Raw genomic sequence first — 12,230 nt, forward strand, 5'->3', positions numbered from 1 at the left:
TAGATCTCCCTAGGCGAAACGGTTCTACCTGGGTTAAGCTACATAAAACACCCTGAGCGAAAAATACTTCTACCCGGAAACTATGAGCTAGATCCCCCTAGGCGAAACGGTTCTACCTGGGTTAAGCTACGTAAAACACCCTGAGCAAAAAGTACTTCTACCCGGAAACTATGAGCTGAATCCCCATATGAGAAATGGTTCTAGTTGGGTTAAGCTACGTAAAACACCCTGAGTGAAGAGTACTTCTACCCGGAAACTATGAGCTAGATCCCCCTAGGCGAAATAGTTCTACCTGGGTTAAGCTACGTAAAACACCGTGAGCGAAGAGTACTTCTACCCGGAAACTATGAGCCGAATCCCCATAGGAGAAATGGTTCTACTTGGGTTAAGCTACGTAAAACACCCTAAGTGAAGAGTACTTCTACCCGGAAACTATGAGCTGGATCCCCCTAGGCGAAATGGTTCTACCTAAGTTAAGCTTCAGAAAACACCCTGAGTGAAGAGTACTTCTACCCGGAAACTATGAGCTGGATCCCCCTAGGCAAAACGGTTCTACCTGAGTTAAGCTTCAGAAATAGGAGGTGTGAACAATAGTGTTGCATGCTGAAAATAAAAGAAAAATGGAGATTTGAAGGATCTTACGTTTGGTGACATTCGTTCATTTAGGACTGACATTCTACACTACTTTGTTCCTCCTTTAAACAAAGAAAAACTTGTGAGTTTTTAAAGTGGTGGTTGGTTTGTGGCCTTGATGCCCTGAGTAGCTTGATTCACGACCACTGTTGTCGAAGAACCGATTCTGTCAGCGTGGTACCGAGATGTTATGCCACTCTGTATCATTTTCTAGAGACCTTGGCTTCATAATATTGCCCCCAACTATTTCATACCCAGATGTCCATGGTACCGCTACCCTTGTCTCTAATGCAATGCATTTTTATCTAAAATCAAACTCAGTTGTCTTACCCAGTATCAGTTTGTGTCCGTAGTGCTCATCAACTTTTCTCGTAAAGCAGGTCTTGCTTAGGCGACCTTTATAGCTCTTTTTTTAGACACTTTGTTTGTCTTATCGAATTATATCAGAGATGGATTCGTGCCTTCGTCAATGCCATATATGCCCCAAATTGTGCTCGATATTACGGGGAAGCTATAGCCAGTTTTGCAGTCCTTTCTTTGCTTCGATTTTGATGCAGGATTAGACCGAAGGGTACTCAAAGAAAAATTATGGGTAAAAATAGTATAATAAGTGGAGGTGAAAAAGAATTGTGCATAAACAAAAGGTGTCCCTTTCGGGAAAAGGAATAGGGAGACTTATCTGGAGGTATGTGCCGACTTTAATGAATCATGACATGCATTTTGGACTGGATGCCTGATCTATCTGAGCTGTCTAATTCTCAAAATCCGCCGCAAATGTTCATCTTGAATTTGTCTTGGTTGTGCTCATGCCGGAGAATCAAAGACCCTTATTCGGCTAGTAGCGCCCATTGCAGGTTTTCGCTAACTAACCTCTCTCATTTCTCTACTAACTGTCACCTTATGGTGCCCATCTGGGTTTTCACCAATAAGACTCTCTCATTTCTCTGCTCACTATCGCCTTATAGTGCCCGCATTTGTTTTCACTGATAAGACTCTCTCATTTCTTTTATTTTTTGACTAAGATACTGTATGGGGGAGGTTATCCAATGCCTTTGGCATGGGGACTTCAATCATTCTTAAAAAATATCAATCAGAAGTTCTTGAAAGATAAAAAGGTGAAATGAACCTTGAACTGAATTACAACTTTTGGAATCACTTTTACAGAAAACACCGTGAAATAAAACAAACTTCTGCCCCAGTTTTGAAGTATTGGGAATATGGATTTTTTTGTTCTGATGGGACCAAACTCAGGGTAAGGCTGCCTACGTATCCTTTCGGAATCAGGTCGGACGTAGTTCAATGACTCAGAGATTTGTTGTTGTTGTTTTCTTTTACAAGTACACAAGTTCCAAGAAGTTAGAAACAAGGAAGACAAATACGGCTCAAAAGGATTAACAAAAAGGGTGACACCTATTTGGAATAACGAGCAAATGATAGCCTTCGCCACTTCAATCTGAGAAAATCAATGGGCAAAAATTCTACAATGGGTATATATCAGACATAATATCTTTTGACTGCATTTGCGTTAATAGCCATGTCTGGTACTCGCCCTTCTTCATCTACCAAGTGCAAGGCCCCTTTTAGTAACACTTTCTTGATGATGTAGGGTCCTTGCCAGTTCAGGGCGAACTTTCCTTTAGCTTCTACATGGTGCGGAAGGATGCGTTTCAAAATCAGCTGGCCTACCACTGCCTTGGGCGCACTTTCTTATCGTAAGCGCGTGCCATTTTTTGTTGGTATAACTGGACGAAACACATTGCTGCTAGCCATTTTTTATCGATCAACATCAGTTGTTCTAATCGGGTCTTGACCCACTTAATGTCTTCAATCTCTGATTCCACAATAATTTGGAGAGAGGGAATTTCGACTTCAACGGGTATTACAGCTTCAGTTCCGTATACAAGCAGATACGGAGTTGTGCCAACAGATGTGCGAACAATCGTACGGTATCCAAAAAGAGCAAAAGGCAACTTTTCATGCCATTGCCTGGAACCTTGGATCATCTTCCTAAGAATCTTCTTGATGTTCTTGTTTGCCGCTTCAACTGCTCCATTGGCTTTTGGCCGGTAAGGGGTAGAATGACGATGTATGATTTTAAATTGTTCGCATACCTCCTTCATCAAATGACAATTTAGATTGGCTGCATTGTCAGTGATAATGGTCTTTGGGATACCAAAACGACAAATGATGTTGGAGTGAACAAAGTCTACCACTGTTTTCTTGGTGACTGCTTTGAAAGTAACGACTTCCTCCCACTTGGTGAAGTAATCAATTGCAACCAAAATGAATCTATGCCCATTTGAAGCCTTTGGCTCGATCGGCCCTATAACATCCATTCCCCAAGCAACGAAAGGCCAAGGAGAGGACATGGGATGCAATTCTGAAAGAGGCGGGTGAATTAGGTCACCGTGAATCTGGCACTAGTGACATTTGCGAACAAATCTGAAGCAATCTCGCTCCATGGTAAGCCAGTAATACCCTGCCCGTAGAATCTTCTTCGCCAAAACATATCCATTCACATGAGGTCCGCATACTCCTTAATGCATTTCACTCATGATTCGCTCTGCTTCTGTAACATCTATGCATCTCAACAAGTTTAAATCTGGGGTCCTCTTGTATAGAATTTCCCCATTCAGGAAGAAACTACTGGCGAGTCGCCTTATAGTTCTTTTTTGATCTCCTTTGGCATGCTCTGGATATTCTCTTGTTTTCAGGAATCGTTTTATGTCATGATACCATGGTTCACCATCTGGTTCTGTCTAGATTGTATTATAGTAACCGTGTTGATTCCGAACCTGGATTTCTAGTGGATCAATATGAGTGTTGCCTGGATAAGGGAGCATCGAGGCTAGAGTAGCCAATGCATCGGCTAGCTCGTTGTGAAACCGGGGAATGTACCTGAACTTAATAGATTTGAATCTTTTGCTCAAGTCTCGCACACATTGTCTGTACGGAATAAGTTTGATGTCTCGAGTCTCCCATTCGCCTTAGGCTTGCCTGATAAGCAAGTCAGAATCTCCCATAACTAATAGTTCACGCACATCCAAATCGATGGCCATTTTCAAACCCATGATACAAGCTTCATATTCTACCGTATTATTAGTACAGAAGAACCGAAGTCGGGCCATCGCAGGGTAATGGTGTCCAATAGGTGAGATGAGGATTGCCCCGATCCCAACTCCTTTGATATTGACAGCCCCATCAAAATACATTTTCCATACAGGGTGATCGTCTGGAACCACTTCCTCTATCGAGTTGACCTCTTCGTCCGGGAAGTATGTGCTAAGTGGCATGTACTCATTATCAACTGGATTCTCTGCCAAATGATCTGCCAAAGCCTGTGCTTTCATCGCGGTGCGAGTGACATAGACGATGTCAAACTCTATGAGTAGGATTTGCCATTTTACGAGCCTGCCAGTGGGCATTGGCTTTTGGAAGATGTACTTCAAGTGATCCATTCTGGATATGAGGTAAGTAGTGTAGGCCAAAAGATAATGCCTCAACTTTTGAGCGACCCAAGTCAAGGCACAACATGTCCTTTCTAAAAGGGAGTACTTAACCTCATAATCGGTGAACTTCTTGCTCAAATAATATATTGCCTATTCTTTTCTGCCTTTTGCATCATGTTTCCCCAGAACGCATCCAAAGGAATTATCCATCACTAATAGATATAAAAACAAAGGCCTACCAGGTTCAGGTGGGACCAGTACAGGGGATTTTGATAGATAATCTTTGATCCTATCAAAAGCCTTTTGGCAATCGTCTGTCCATCTGACAGCGGCATCCTTTTTCAGCAACTTAAAGATGGGCTCGCACGTGGTTGTGAGCTGAGAAATGAACTTACTAATGTAGTTCAACCTCCCGAGCAAACTCATGACCTCTTTTTTGTTCTTCGGGGGTGGCAGATCTCGAATGGACTTTATCTTAAATGGACCCAATTCGATGCCTCTCCGACTGACTATAAAACCGAGGAGTTTCCTAGATGGGACCCCAAATGCACACTTGGCTGTATTAAGCTTAAGGTCATACCTACAAAGCCGCTTGAAGAACTTTTTCAAATCACACACGTGATCGGCTTGTGTCTTTGATTTTATGATGACATCGTCGACATATACTTCAATATCTTTGTGCATCATGTCGTGAAAAATTGTGGTCATGGCCCTCATGTAAGTTGCCCCTGCATTCTTTAAACAAAATGGCATGACTCTGTAACAATAAGTACCCCATGGCATGGTGAAAGCGGTCTTTTCTGCATCATCCTCATCCATTAGAATTTGGTAGTACCCAACATAGCAATCCACAAATGATTGGATCTCATGCTTTGCGCAATTATCTACAAGAATGTGGATGTTTGGCAAAGGAAAATTATCCTTTGGACTTGCTTTGTTCAGGTCCCTATAGTCGACACAAACTCTGGTTTTTTCATCCTTCTTTAGCACGGGCACAACATTTGCCACCCAGGTGGTGTATCGGACAGCTCTAACCACATTGGCGCTTAGTTGCTTCATTATTTCTTCTTTGATTTTGTCGCTCATATCTGTTTTAAATTTTCATTGCTTTTGTTGGACTGGTAGAAAACCAGGATATGTAGGAAGCTTATGAACCACCAGATCAGCACTTAAACCAGGCATATCATCGTAAGACCAAGCAAACACATCTCTGTATTCAAATAAAAATTGAATCAAGATATCTCTGGTTTTTTGTTCAGTGTGAATGCTTATCTTCGTTTCTCTAACTTCTTCAGGACTTCCGATATTAATCGTCTCAGTTTCATTGAGGTTTGTCTTAGGCTTGTTTTCAAATTGTTCCAACACTCTTTTTATTTCCTCAACAATCTCATCTTCCTCATATTCAACCTCTTGATGTGTTATTTTGATATTAGACAGCTTTTCAAGATCTGGGCATGAATTCCGCATGCATGTCATATTATTAAAGCCGACATTAACAAAACTGAAATGAAAATAAAATGATAGGAATTAGGAAAAGGAAAAGATAGGAAACTTAATAGGAAACTGAACTGCATTTTATTGAATTCGAAAGAATAAAAGGGTTAACATCAAAACAGAACAATCATCCTAAGATATTTGGATTATAACCCTGAAAGTAACCCAAAATACAAAAAAGAAGCTGCAAAAGCAGACTACCAAGACTCCTTCCTTGTGGGGAGAGGAGTTGCTTCCCAGTTGGTGAGCATGGTGTCTGGGTCAATTAGTTGCACATCGGCACAACTAGTGCCTTCACCAGCCTGGATCATATTCACTTCAGAAAACATCTCGCTGAGGCCATGGCAAATTTCATCAATGTTTGCATGCGCCGAGGAATTTTGACCCTCTCGGAGTCGTGGCTTGACAAAAGTGTAGAAAATATGAGGGATAGGATGTTGCAAGACCAATCCACTCTTTTTGTGGTGTTTGGATTTGTTTTTGTCTGCTTGTGTTGGCCTGAAGCCTAAGCCAAAAGTACCCCGGTTGCCTAACGGAGAAATAGGCTCTGAAATTCCTTGCAATGATGCCCCCAAACCTTTTCCTGGCTCATAACCTTGTCTCATCATAACCGTAGCCACCATTACAGATGTTGCAGAAAGACAAGGATGCAGAATGGGCTTTCCTTCCTCGACATGGTCCACAACAACCACTTCAAAAGCCTGATAGACAATGGTCTCAGACCCTTCCTTAGCCTCAATACAGAGGATTAATGGGTCTTTATAAACGGAAGACTCGTCTTTTCCGTGAACAATAATTTCTTGCTCGTCATGTTTGAATTTGAGCATCTGGTGCAAGGTGGATGGCACAACTTGGGCTGTATGGATCCATGGCCTTCCAAGAAGAAAGTTATAAGAAATGACCATGTCCACTACTTGGAAAACAATCTCAAAGTCCACCGGCCCAATCGTCATGGTGAAGTTGATTTCCCCCATGGTATCTCTCACTGAGACATCAAAAGCCCGGATGCGAACATTGCTGGGTCGGATTCTGTCCGTATTGATCTTCATGCTTTGCAAAGTAGAGAGAGGGCATACATCTACACTTGAGCCTCCATCAACCATGACTCTCTTTACATAATGCCCCTCACATTTGACCATCAAGTTCAAAGCCCTATTGTGCCCGGCTCCTTCCTCGGGAAGTTCATCATCAGTAAATGAGATTCTATTTACCTCAAAAAATCTATTGGCCATCTTCTCTAACTGATTCACTGTGGTCTCCTCTGAGATATGTGCCTCGTTCAGGACCTTGATTAGTACACGGGCATTCTCTTTGGAATGTATGAGCAGAGATAGTAGAGAGATTTGGGCATGAGTCTTTCTTAGCTGGTCAATGATTGAGTAATCCTGAGCTTTCATTTTCTTCAAAAACTCTTCTGCCTCTGCTTCAGTGACTGGCTTCTCTATTGGCAATTGACCTCTTCTCATTTTCTTGGCTTTCATCAACTCTTCTGGAGAATAACACCTCCCCGATCGAGTCAAACCTCCAGTTTCCCCCACTTCCTCTATGATTTCCTTGCCTTTGTAGGTCATCACAGTTTTATTGTGGTTCCAAGGAATAGTTTTTGTGTTTGTGATATGGGGTTACATGGCAGATTTGATTATGATCGGCTCTGTTATGCCATTCGTACCGCCCCGATTCTGCCTTGTGACGGGGTGGCCTCCAAGGACATACAACCTTGGGCTTGGAACATTGGAGCGAACCTCTAACCTCGAGACCTTGGGCACAAATAAAGTTACCTTTTCTGAGTTCGGGGCGCCTTTCACAATCAACGGCACATCTCAACTTGGTCTTACTTCCAGACTTGTTCGTTCTTGAATTGCTCCTACTGTCATTTCTGTTTGGTCAACCGGCTTGTATTCCTGATCTCGGCCAATCATTCCCATGAAATAAACATCGTTGTGTTCCGGCAACGGGTTGTTTGTCACATTAGGAGGGTCCTCGCCATACGTTACTATAATTAATTTTTCAGAAATGAGTCTTTCTATGGCTCCTTTCAGAGTCCAACAGTCATTGGTGCTATGCCCCGGGGCACCTGAATGATATTCACATCTAGCATTTGCTTGAAATCCATGTGAATTTGGATGCATGTGGTGGGGAGCGATGGGTCCAATCACGCCCATTTGCTTCAGCTTCTGGAATAGATTAGAGTATGATTCAGCCAATGGAGTGAATTTTTCTGCCGGCCTCTGCTCTCGACCATAATCCTGCCTGGGACGAGCATTGTAGGGTGCCCGAAAATTTTGTTGCTGAGGTCGGGGGCCCCTTGGAGCTGGTACCCGTACCTGTTGATTGGGAGGCCGAGCATATGATTAAGCATTGAACACTGTATATTGTGGTGGGCCCACAAAGTATTGAGGAATTGGTGAGGGATAGTAATGTTGAGGGTAGCTGGATCGCCCCTGCTTAACTTGCACATAAGGGTGCGATGCCCTTCTTTGAACTTACCTAGATCCCGAGGTCATTATAGAACCTTCGTCTCTCTTTTTCCTATTTGCAAAACTTCCCGACCCATTTTAGATCGCTTGGGTGGTGGCTTTGAGAGCATCCTGACTTACAATTCTGCCAGTCTTTAGGCCATTTTCGACTATTTCCCCTATCTTGATTGCTTTAGCAAAAGGCCTACCCATTGTAGACATCATGTTTTGTAAATAATCAGGCTCTTGAGCCTCCAAAAAGAGAGTGATCAACTCATGATTATCCATGGGCGGCTTAACTCTGGCCGCTTGCTCCCTCCACTTGATGGCGTACTCCCTAAAGCTTTCCGTCAGCTTTTTCTTCATATTGGATAGGGAATTGCAGTCTGGTGCAATATCAATGTTGTATTGGAATTGCTTGACGAAGGCCTGGGCCATGTCATCCCAAACATGCCAATGAGAGATGTCTTGGTCAATGAACCATTCAGAAGCTACCCCCACAAGGCTTTCCCCAAAGTAAGACATCAGCAGCTCTTCCTTTCCTCCTGCACCCCTCAGCTGGTTGCAGTACCTTTTCAAGTGGGTGATAGGGTCGCCGTGTCCATCATATTTCTCAAATTTTAGGGTTTTGAACCCTCGTGGCAAATGGATATGAGGGAACATGCATAGATCACTGAATGAAACACTTTCCACTGGCTCAATCGTCGTGGCAGGCATTTCATTTTCCACTGGTGATTCGTATCGAGGAGTCTGATTGTATGGAGTCGAGACCCCAAAAGCCATATTCGGAGAATAGTATTGTCCCTCATAAGCATGAGATGGTGGCTCATTATTTGGCCTCATCACGGGAGGTGGTGGCAGGATTGTATATACCGGTGCGCCAGACATGACTAGAGGGGTGTTCCTGACCGGTGCGACTGGAGGTCGCATATTAGAGGTGCTGGGAGCAGCATGGAGGCTGTAGTTCGGAACATACCCTGGTGGTAGAATGGGGTCGCTCGTTGCATGGAGCGGTGGTTGAGTAGCCTGGAGTATGGTGTAAGTTCCCCCTGAGGGACCCTGGGGTGGAGGTCGACCGGAAACCCAAGCATGATATACATCTGACAGTTGTTGTCTCAATTTTCTTATCTCCTCAGACTCTTGCTCAACTGACTGACCCTGCGGATTGTCACTGACCAACTCGATTTCATCACTGTTATCCATTACTACTGGTCCCTTAGATCTTGTGAAGTAATGATGTGCTACCAGATTTACCACAAACCAACCACCTTAAACTTACTAGTTTAAGAGACAACAAACGTGTTAGGGTTAGACATTTTATAGATATGAATTACACGTAATATGTCATGCTCCTAACATCGCCACCATTTCTAAAATGCTTTTGGAAGGCTTCAATGTTTCATTCCGGCCTATCAGCTTGTTGCTTATTGACACTGTTATTTCCTTCTTTTTCTTTTCTTTTTTTTCTTTTTTTTTCACTCGCCTTATTTGATCCCTTACTTTAGAGCCATTTTAAAATGAATAGCTGATCGAGCCTTTTGTGGGTTGCCTACGTATCATGTCGCCGCATGAATCAGATCATTACGTAGTTCAGATATGCAAGACACTTGATTTTTTTTTTTTTTTTACAAAACAAACATCAAAAACTTTTTCATTGATTTTTGATATAATATTTTGATACAAGACTCAAAAATCAAGAGTTACATAAAGATAAACGAGACCAAACCTGACTCAAATAGTCTTTTTAGAATAAAAGTCAAAACAACACCAAAAGACTCTTATAGACTTAGAAACAACAAAAGCATAATGAAAAGGATCGATAACTAAAAGAAGACTTTGATTTCTGCAGTAGAATCCACCAGCATTACTGTAATGAAGGCTCTTGTTCCTGCGGTTGACCCCCAACATTGCGGTATATCATCTCCAAGTCTGCAGATATATGACGAGCAACGTTCAATGATACTTCTGCAAACCGTTGGGGCGTCATGCCCTGGCAACTCCTGCATGTTCTTGAGGTAAAGGCGCATAGGGTTGGAAACCCCTAAAACCCATGAGTATGAAGAATGGGCGATACGTCGACATATGCATGACCCTAGCAGAAGGGAACCAGTAATAGTTCCAAGTGATTCTATCAGCACTCAATGAACCAAGTAATGTCCGCCAAGCCCTCACCCCCTCTGGAAGATTATAACTCACAGCTCTGTCTGGGTGACATCCAATGTAATTCAGCCAATCATCATTGAAATTTACTACTATTGGATGATGATAAAGGTGCTCTATGAACCACATCTGCAGCAGAATGTTGCATCCCTCAAAGTAATCTTCACCCTCTTGACAACGGGTCAAAGCCCGAAAAATATCTCCCAAAATCATGGGAAGAATGGTATGATCCTCGCTACTTTGCAAATACGAGACTACCGCAACCAATCGAATTTTGATGCGCCCACCATGCTCCGGAAAGACCATGATCCCTAGAAATGATATCATGAACGCGAAGATTCTCAACTCCCTCCAAGCGTCGTAACTCAACTGGTTGACGAATTCTATGCCCGAGAAGTTCTCAAACCCTTTCTCGTCCCCAAATCTGTCATAAAACTATTCCAACGGAACCCAACCTTCGTTTAAGCAAACCATTGGAATTCAACGAAGGCATAACTTCTTTAAAAAGTTGTTCACACCAACTTTTCTCGGAGCAGCAGGCTTTTTCCCACGAAGGTCTCTCCCCAATCCGGTGAACCCACCTAATTCTTCCAATGTGGGTGTCATTTCACAATCTTTGAACCTAAAGACATTGTTCGCGGGGTCGCAAAAACCTACTAGAGCCTCGATTAAGTCTCTATTAGGCTTAATTCCCATGAGGTTGGTGAGGAACTTGAGGTGCTTAAATACTCGATTTCGTTCCCATGTAGCAAAACTAGCCCACCAATTACAGAGACTACTCAGGGTCTTATCTCTGATCAAGAACATAGGAGGTGTCTCGTCCCTTACCCTTTTCTGACTGCTTCTTTGTGGAGAACTCATGGTGATCATAAGAATAAGATAAGAAAAGGGTTAGGACTTACCTAAACTATATGCAAATTATGATCATTCATTATTTTATTTTATTTTTTTGGTCAATTTAGGACTCGATCTATATTTTTTTTAATTATAATATATATTGTGAAATTACCGGACACAAAAGTTGAGATAATAAAAGTGAAAAAATGGCTATTATTACAAAAACGGCCCTTTAATACTTCCATAGAAGGCATAAAGGATGTCTCGGCAAAAACAGCCAAACATAGGAACCAAACAATAAATATAGACAAAATAATAAATAAAAAAAACTATTTTTTCGAAAATGACCCTTTGCAATATGAGTATAACCAGATAAAAATAGCTACTTTTTGCAAAAACAATCTTTCCGGAAAGGTTTAAAGTTGCTTTGACAAAAATGGCCAGACATAAGGGCAAAATGGTAAAAGGTGAATAAATATGGAGAAAGTAACTATTTTTACAAAAATGGCCCTTCAGCATTTCCCAGGAAGATTTTAAGGCTGTCTTGGCAAAACAGCTGGAACATGAGGGCCAGACAGTAAAAGGTGACCAAAATAGGCCTTTTTTTTGAAAATTTATGCTCCCTTTTTTTTTGAAACATGTGGGCTGAACCCGATGGAGGTTGCCTACGTATCTCACATTCGGTGAGAATCAAACCCGCGTAGTTCAGTAAAACAGGGTACTCTCCCCTTTTGTTTTTTTTAATGAAAATTAATCTTTACAACTCACACCAGACTACTACAAAATATATATTTTTTTCACACCAGACTACTATATATATATAAGGTTTATTTGCACTAAACTAGGAGAATTATTCTCTTTTTTTTCATTTTTAATAATTACACTAATTTTTTTTAAAACCGGTCGACAATGCAAGTAAGCCTTCCAAATGATGTATCAAGTAGCACATACGTGAACATGATGGTCTCAAAGAGGATACCTGTCTTATACGGACCCGGCCCCTTGTGCCGAGTTTCGCTAAGTCAAATGCACGTGATGCAAATAAAGCGAACCTACTAAGGATATCCGGCATGAGGCTTGTTCTTCTAGGTTTAGATCCTATTGGAGAAGGTATCTAGACTGGCTTACTCGAGCGGATAACTCGAGCCGAGGAGGGTCAATGTACCGGTAGCATTGCTTTCCGGCTTAACTGGTGGTGCTC

This window comes from Nicotiana tabacum, chromosome 20 (assembly GCF_000715075.1).
Source record: "Nicotiana tabacum cultivar K326 chromosome 20, ASM71507v2, whole genome shotgun sequence".
NCBI lineage: Eukaryota > Viridiplantae > Streptophyta > Magnoliopsida > Solanales > Solanaceae > Nicotiana > Nicotiana tabacum.